Here is a 9,227-nt window from a genome sequence, read left to right on the forward strand (position 1 = left end):
GTGTTAGCGTCTGTTGTTAAAATATGCTGCTAAATTTAAACTGGATTGGGTTTGCATGGGACTAATGAAATCAATGAAGTAATAATTTAATGAGGACTTGACGCCATCCCAATGTTTTTCCTGATAAAGATATCTAAAAGACGGGATACATTGATCACGTTTCCCGGCGTTAAACCTGAATTATCTAGCAGCGGAACTCACACAGGTCATCTCAGAATACTCTTTATTTTCTTCTTGCAGAACGGTTTTTTTTTTTACCCCATTCAAGCTCATTTTCGCTATGGTGAACTACAGAACCCTTTCATGATGTAAACATAGTCGTTTATATTCTATAAGAGATGCAATCAGCCTTTCGAATAGGATGAAATCTAAAGTCAGTTCTGTTATCCCTCATGATTAAGCAACAGCTTTGCTTTCTAGCATTCTGCTTTGAGGTATGCAATAGCCAAAAGAGAAAAGGGACAGTGAATGGTTATGACTGAATGCAGGGTAGCCGCTGTTTTCCAAACTTGGCTAGTATTCTTGATTTTTTAATGGACGGAGACAGGTTTCTGCTAAGGCCCTGCCCAGGGGTTGAGGTTGGAGTGAGAATCAACTCTCGCTGTAGCAGCCAAAAATACTGTCAGTGCCATTTTACTCTTCAGTAACTGTGCCGCGGTTGCTCGATCATATAAAAAAGAGGAGTAGGAAACGGAGAAAACCTTTCCATCCACAAAAAAATAACAGGTTCAAGGGGCTGTTGAAAGACTTGGAAGGGCTTATCTTTTAAATCGTAGCTGGTGCATCTTAAAATTTCATGTTTCCAGCTAAAAATTTCTTTTTCTTTTTTTGGCTTTTCATTCCATATGGTCAACCATGTCAACGAAGAAACCGCTGCAACACACTCGAGCAGTTACAGTGAGAGAGTTCAGTCGTGCAAAAACAAACGAACTTAGAACACCGTAATTCTGATAAAGCCACTCGCGACGTTCATGTCAAAGGTGATTTTATTCCCACTTTATTTAGAGAAATCAGGAGAACGAAGTTACACGAATTTTAATTACCTATTAATTATTGGAACAGTTTTTTCATTAAGAATGGAGAACTTGTCATTGCCACCTTCTATTTATTTGTGTCATAATGGGATTCAACCATCTGTTGAAAAAGAAAATGAAACAAAATGAATGAAAAATTAAATTTTATTCCATGACATTTAAATCCCACCTCCCATTGAAAATCGGCAATATGTTGAATTTATGGTATGAGTCCATGCGAGATGAATCGAGTTACTTTTAGAACTAAACGATACTCACCATCTAAGCAAAAACTATAATTATGCATTGCAAAAAAAAAAAAAAAATCGTTTGAACGTCACGTTGAAATTTATTTTTGGTCTTGTAAGAAAGCACAAGTGGTTCCTTGGACAAGTTCCATCGTTGACCTCAAGGGGTAAGAAATCGGGAAGACATGCTGATGTTTTTCACACATTTGGCCCATTTGGTGTAAATCTGTTCCCCACAGTCACTGTGCACTGGTAAGGCCAGGATTAGAAAAAATATATATAGATCAGCATTCAAAAGCTGATAATTGCCTTTGCATTCATCAGCGTGTTGCGCGTAGACTTGCGGAATTTCCCCTTACAGAAACTCCGGTATAATTTTAAAAAGAAAAGCCTTGAAATAGCTCATTTATTTTTTAAATTTTTCAAATAAAATTGACGGCTGCACTGTATTCTCTGAGCTTGTCTTCTTACCTAAAAGTGTCATCGAGAGAAGGGCAACTGCAAAAGCTGAGAACTTCATGCTGTGTATGACAGAAAGACACTGGCGATTCTGAAATGAATAGAGTAAAATGGAAGATCAAAACAACTTTTGCATTATGAGAAGATGGTCTTTTAGCATGTGTCATGTTTTTCTGATTTGGGCTTGAGACAGGCTCAATGAAAAGATCTTAGAAACTTATTAAGCTTTAGAATGAGGGCCGGAACGAAAGAAAATTTTCATTGCTAAAAGTGAACTTTTCAAAAGTTAATTGAGGTCTTTTAAAAGCCAATGCGACATGGTGGTCAGGTTCATTCAACAAATTAAAGATGCCAATGTTTTCTAAATTAAGCAAAACTTCTTACGCCATCGCGATGTACTCGTGGTTGTTAGGAAACTCAGCTTAACCTTAAATAATAAAACTATACAAGGCACGGTCCCATATGATTACGTAAAAGTAATAGAAAGCAAAGGTATCTAACCAGATACTGAACAATGTTGGATTACTGACAATGAAAATAATTTTTCCGCTCATAGATTTTTCTTTTTTAACTCCAACTTGGAATATCTGCAGATACAAGCGAAATATTTGGCTTTTACAAGTCTAGAACTATGAATGCAGGTGTTACAGAATTTTGGGGTGTAAAAATGGTATTGTAGAGAAAATTGAATAAAGAATGGATATTTAGTAGAAATCTGGAGTAAAAACTTACGTAGTTTTATATTCCTTGGGAGAGAGTAACTGCGAGCAAGTACGAGCCAAGATGAAAGATATAAACCAAAATAAAACCAAAGCACTGAACGATTTTCGCTTTTCAAACAATCCGTTAGTATTTGTCGGATTTTGACCATTAATTTCAGCTTACATCAACTGGTAGTCTTGGTGTTAGAAGTACACCTATAGTCTGAAGTGGAGGAAGTGATAAAATTGCCTGTCTAAAATTTTCTCTGCTCTGTAAATTTCAAACGTTATGACTTCAGTGATTTGACACATAATTTATAGATAAATACGAAAATTGGTACCAGAATACACCCGCTAACTACATTCATTTTGTGTTTGTGGTGCTTAAATAATGGATTCCACTCAGCGTGGCTTTCAAATGCAAACAAAGCTCCTAATAAAAAAAGTGAATTTCAAGCTTTGAAATGTAACAAGTAAACTGTCGGCGTAAGATTTTGAAAAGCGAACGTTATAGTTCTACGCTGGCTGCGGGGCTCTTGATAATAACAGCCAGTACCCGAAATGTTGCCGATTCCGGCAAGATTCTAACGGCGTTTTAATTCGTAGCTACAATCTGGTGACTACCCTCTGTTTGACAGTGTGACCCCCAGGCACTGTTTTGGTAGTTTGACCTGATGTGTGTAATCATTAACTGAAACCATGACTTAACACCATTAAACATTAAACTGCGCAGGAAAGTAATACCTACACCACGATGAGAAAGATGTTAGAGCTGTTTGGGTGAAAGAAATTGATTGTTTTATGAAACTTTGATAAAGCCATATAAATTTGCTCTATGGGGGAAGAGATTTCAAAATCAACCCAGACATACAAAGTTCTGTTTAAATGAACGACGTTGTTTCTCCGATACTATAAGTTGCATTCACTCGACATTTTCCAGTACGTATACTTTGGACCATTCGGTGAATGTTTATCAGGGATTTTAAAAGGAAAAGCGCTTTAACAATCTAATCTTACTAAAAACTTAATGTGAGAGATAAGGTAATGCAAAGATTGTTCGGAATAAATATTAGTGAGAGAGACATCAGAATCCTTGGAAAATATTTTACTTCATTTATTTCCTTTTATTTGCCGGCAGACACACTGAAAAAAAACCAACAATCTACGGAAGGAAAAGGAAAGAAAACGAAAGTGCTCTCTTGCACCCACGCACCTAGGTCTGGTGACAAATTGACGTGGAAAACTGAAACTTGAGTACTGATTTGATAATCTTGATGTAATAAGTCCATGGCTCTTTAACGAATTTTTTACAAATATTTCAAATGTTAGTGGCCTTACCATTGCAATAAAAGCAGCTTTTAATATTGTGATTTGAGTGAGGAATTGCGCTGTAGATTTGATAGACAATAAGCAATGTGCAATGCAAGAAAGCCGCATCGCAGTATTTTTGGTGTAACGTTTGTTGTGTTCTGTTCTTGTTTGTAAAATATATTCATATAGCTGATAGAAAAATCAAAGGAATTTGAGTAAGAGATTAGCCTCACGCTTAAACTCGTTCTAACTAATTGCGCGGGAATTTAAGGAGTTCTTCTTTAACTGACAGTCAGAATACAAAATATTTTTTTAAAAAAAATGCATGGTTGGAACATGTGTTACCTTCACTTTAAAATTAGGTTGTATGATACAACAGGCCCTTTGTTTTCCATAGCTGGCGTCACAAAAATCTTCAATCTTGAGTGAAATCATGCGGACATTTTCCGCTGTAGTGTTTTGTATAGAAGCACGCAGCGAGGTCGCCATGGAAGGAATACTTTATTAATTGTGGATTGCTACTTTCACATTTAGCTTCCACTGAATAGCCTGGAAAAAGGAATGGTAAAATCACTTTTCAAATCGTACAATTCGAGAGAGGTTCACTCATAGTGCTCATTCCAGTGTAAGTCGTAATCCACATTCTCAAAGAAGCTTCCTGACTGGCATTTATCGATTCTGGGACGCGGCGGCAAAAGGCCGCTACTAAATTGTGAATTGGAGAATACAGAGGGAAGAGGGAGAAAGGTTAAAGAAGACGTTTCAATTCTATTAGAAAGAAAAGAAAGAAGAATTGTAAAGATGGTAAATTTGTGAAGAATAGTAGAATTGGTGAATAACAGTAAAAACTAATCGATGATCTCAGAAAATAAGCAAAGGATGGTCAGAAGACATTAAATTCCCTAAATTGGATCCCAATCGTTCTTCGCAAAGTAGCGAGTGCTGTTTGACTTCTCCTGAAATTTAAACTGACAGCCCAATCGAGTTCGACTGTTCAAATGTGTCAACAACCTTGGAGCAAGAGATATATAGGGATGAAGTATGTATGATCTGCTCGGTAAGCATCCTTCAAACGCTACCAGTATCCTTTTAAGAAGTGGTTCGGACAAGGAATCAGAATATAAATCTTTTTAAAGGAATCCTACCCAAAAGAAAGACAAACAGAGGTAACATCCAGGCAAGCAGCACTGACTTCATCATTTCCTTTGGCTCATCGACACATGGAATACTAAGTGAAACAAAGTAATGGAAAGAAATTGAATGGTCATAAAAGACTTTCATCCTAGACATTTTTTGGATATCATTTCGAATTTTATTCCGTCTTGCCAGTGGAGACGTTATTGGACGATTCACCGAAAAATTAGACTTGTCAATGTACAGCAAAGAGTCAATAAATATATCTTATTAACCAAGCGCGAGGGCCGTACTGGGAGTATATTTATTATACGACTGAAGTTCAAAGGGACACAAGTGCGGTATCATTCGAGACCATTCGGGACAGTGCACGGTCCAATACTTAGAGAATATTGGACCGGCAATAGAGCATTTTGATTGGTTGATTTTAGTTATTGGCCCTCTGACTGCCCGAGTCGAGTAATAATACTTTCGAGAATGCTTATCTTAGCAGTGATCAGAACCTGTGTCCCAAATGAGCCAGCGTATGGGGGATTAATTTGTTGTTCTCAGTTTTTTACATTTCTCACACTTTGTACACAGCTTTCATAAGCTCTTCATTCGAAGAAGAAGCTTAAAAACAACCATTTTTTCTCGAATGATTTTAGTGTAAGATGTTCTGGAACATGATATATATTACAGAAAGCCCTTTCCCAATACATAAATAATGAAGGCACTAAATTAGTGGAAAATTAACATTAGAAACTTACCTCTACTGAACGTCCTGATACTTTTGCGGGCCTGAACATCGAAAGTATTTTGTCTGCTACAGGTATGGTTATAGTGTAACTGGTACCCGAGAAAACAGCAGTTTTAGGGTCACTAATGAATCCACGCTGCCAATTAGAGCGCATGACTAGTGTATTTTGCCTCGGTTATCTTTTATGATAATATGTTGTCTAGCTGACTTAGATAACTTACTAAGTTATCTATGTCAGCTAGACAACATATTATCATAAAAGATAACCGAGGCAAAATGCAAAGCTAGACGATAAACTCCAAAGCACTTCTGACGATCGATAGTTCCAAAAAATAATATTTGCATGAACCTGCTGTCATCAATGGCCAAACCTAGAGACATTTCGCTTAAAGTCAGAAGTTCCTCCTTTATAATCATTTTCCCTCATCAAATTAGGTTGTTTGTCTTACTGTTTGACTGAATTCTATGTTCTGCCGGGAATTGTACCTGTGTGCCAAATTGAAGCTCCGGTAGGGGCAAAGGGCAGATGCTAGGACAAACATACAAGCTGAGGACAAAATAACTAAATTTCTATCCAGTTACATATAACTAACTATCCCTTCAATAAATTTGATAGGAAGGATAAACTTTCGAAGTGATTTAATGACCAACGATTTGCACCCATGATGTACACTAAAAGTTATCTCCAGCTGATGTACACTAAAACTTATCTCCAGCTATCTAGACAAAATTATGGCTCCCATCGTCAAAACTTTACCATCATGTATTAAAGACAGCCAACACGCTCTTCAAATTTTTCGCGAATTTAATTTCCTTGGCCAAAACAAACTTCTTTTCACCATGGATATTACGTCTCTTTACACTGTCACTCCTAATGGCGAAGGTCTTCTGGCTCTTAAATATTTTTTGATCAACGTACTGTTAAGGAACCTAAATCTGAAACACTACTACGCTTAGCCGAACTAGTGCTCACAGTCAATTGTTTTTCATTCGAGGACAAATTTTTCAAACAAACCAATGGAGTAGCCATGGGTACCAAAATAGGACCTATCTATGCCAATCTTTTTGTAGGTTTTGTCGAAGACCAATTTTTCAGCCAATACAACGGCTCCAAACCTGAACTCTGCGGTCGCTACATCGACGACTGCATCGGCGCCACCTCCTCTACCAGAGAGGAGCTGACTCAATTCATAACCGCAGTCAATTCTTTTCACCCGGCTCTGAAATATACCTGGGAAATTTCTGAAAATTCTTTATCCTTTTTAGATATCAAAGTTTCAATTGCAGGCAACGGTTTATGCACTAGTGTGTATTACAAACCTACAGACTCGCATAATTACTGGTTGTATTCGTCTTCGCATCCATCTCACGTTAAGAATTCCATTCCTTTTTCTCAGTTTCTAAGACTTCGTCGTTTATGTAGTGATGACTCTGATTTCCACCACAAATCAGAGACAATGTGCCAGTTTTTCGATAAAAGTGGTTACCCTGATTCTGTCGTTCAAGCGGGTTACCACTGCGCCCAACTTATTGATCGACACGTATGGTGCACGATCCTCGCAGTAGATAGCGCTATTTATGCAGTAGCGAAACTCAGACCTGAAAAAAATCAGGCCTGTACGGGACTCGAACCACTGACCTCTGCGATACTAGTGCAGCGCTCTACCAATTGAGCTCTACCAATTGAGCTGGTAGAGCGCTGCACTAGTATCGCAGAGGTCAGTGGTTCGAGTCCCGTACAGGCCTAATTTTTTTCAGGTCTGATTTTCGCTATTGCATAAATAGCGCTATCTACTGCGAGGATCGTGCATCATACGTATCTAATACCGCAGTTCAAAATATATGAACTTCATATATTAATTGTATCTTATTGATCGACATTCAGCACTACAAACGTCACTAAAGGAAGATTCCGACCGCATTCCATTCACTCTCGCGTTTCACCCTCACAACCACTCAGTTAAATCTATCATTCTTAAAAACTTTAAATTACTTCAAAACGATCCAGAGACAAGCACTATCTTTTCACAGCCTCCGCTCATTTCATTCAAAAGCGACAAAAACATAGGCAATTTTTTGTTCAGAAGTTCTTTTCAGACTAATGACCAACCAGGCACTTTCAAATGCGCTCGTGCACGATGCAAAACGTTTCCTTTCTTTCATAACACTGAGAAAATATCGGGACCCAAACGATCCATTAAGATCACCGATCACTTCACGTGCACCTCCGCCAATGTAATCTATTGCATAACTTGCACTTATTGCAAAAAGATTTACATCGGCGAAACAGGCAGAAGACTCGGTGACCGTTTCCGAGAACACCTTCGCCACGTGGAGAGGAATGACAAGGACACATCGAAACCAGTCGCTTGACATTTTGATTTACCTAACCATTCTAAGCAACACATGGCAATCTGCGGTCTTTCCTTACACTTAGGTAGTGCGGAAAGCCGGAAAACTCTTGAACAACAGCTCATCTTTCAAACCGGCAGTCTAAATCCCACAGGTATCAACGAACGCTTTTCATTCCACTAATTTGTTCGTGTTTTTCTCGTTGCCATGTTCCCACCAATCACGTAGCTCCTTTTTCTACCTTTAAAAGCACACACAACCCACAAACCCACAATTCCTCTATTCGCTCCGACGAAGGGTTAACGCTCTAAACGTCAGCTTTTATAATCGTAACGGTGGCCAATTTACCATTTCAACTTTGTTGATACATTCAAATTGTTTCGTTACCCCCACCGACGCAGCCCCAAACAGTTTCTTTGGAAACTATCAGCCTTTAATGACCAACGGCTTGATACACACTCGGTGGAATTATTTCTCTCAGGCAAAAGCTGAAATGAAAAATAACGTAAGTTATATCAGACTACAGATTGCTGTAGTAAATAAACTTTTAATAAAAGAAGCGTGAGTCTTTTTTATTGGAAACTCTGTTTTGGATACAAAGTAACATTGACATTGACTTGAAATAATAATAACAATAAAAAAAAAACAGCCTCCCAAATATTGTAAATTTTTATCACACCGTGTACACTACTGGTAGAAAACCAGGAAAAAATGTTGCGTAATTTTCACAGGTGGTATTTAACAACTATTCACCGAAGTGGAGGTGGTTAGTGGTGGATATTTACCGAGCCGCGAAGCGGCGAGGTAAATATCCACGGCTAAACACCGACACTGAGGTGAATAGTTGTTTTAGTATATACTAAAACAGTGAGATAATATACAGTACCAAAAATTGATTTGAGTGATTTCTTCGCTTGTCACGGATGCAAACCGGGACGCCATTTTTTCCCGAGTTGCTCGGAGGTAAATAGCAAAGGATATTCGGAGTTTGACTAGCCAATCAGAGCGCGCCTTCAACGCTATCCACTGTTTTAGTATATACTGATTACGGTTAGAGGTTTTTTCCAATAAGTCACCTGCTCATGAAAAAATAAAGAGGACATAATATTTACTTAGGAAATAAGTAATGGAATCAAAAGTAAGAATATTTATGTAATGTCATTGTTCAGTTCTACTAAGTTAAGCAATCAGCTTATTATCGATGCACCTCTAGTAACAATAAGGATTCTGGTTGCGTACACTTCGCTGAAAGGTAACGACCTTAAATGTT

The 9,227-nt window shown here is 38.0% G+C and overlaps 1 long non-coding RNA gene across 2 annotated transcripts; it reads right to left on the minus strand.

The window, feature by feature from the left end:
* Positions 1-974: 974 nt before the first annotated feature.
* LOC148725504 (uncharacterized) lies at positions 975-2,726 on the minus strand. 2 transcript variants are annotated; one of them, XR_015991282.1, is made up of 4 exons: positions 2,453-2,726; positions 1,733-1,811; positions 1,355-1,510; positions 975-1,134 (listed from the first exon to the last, which is right to left on the minus strand). It is a non-coding gene; the product is annotated as an uncharacterized LOC148725504 (long non-coding RNA). The 2 variants fall into 2 exon arrangements; XR_015991281.1 differs by lacking the exon at positions 1,355-1,510.
* Positions 2,727-9,227: the final 6,501 nt, after the last annotated feature.

The sequence above is a fragment of the Stylophora pistillata genome, chromosome 8 (assembly GCF_964205215.1).
Source record: "Stylophora pistillata chromosome 8, jaStyPist1.2, whole genome shotgun sequence".
Classification (NCBI taxonomy): domain Eukaryota; kingdom Metazoa; phylum Cnidaria; class Anthozoa; order Scleractinia; family Pocilloporidae; genus Stylophora; species Stylophora pistillata.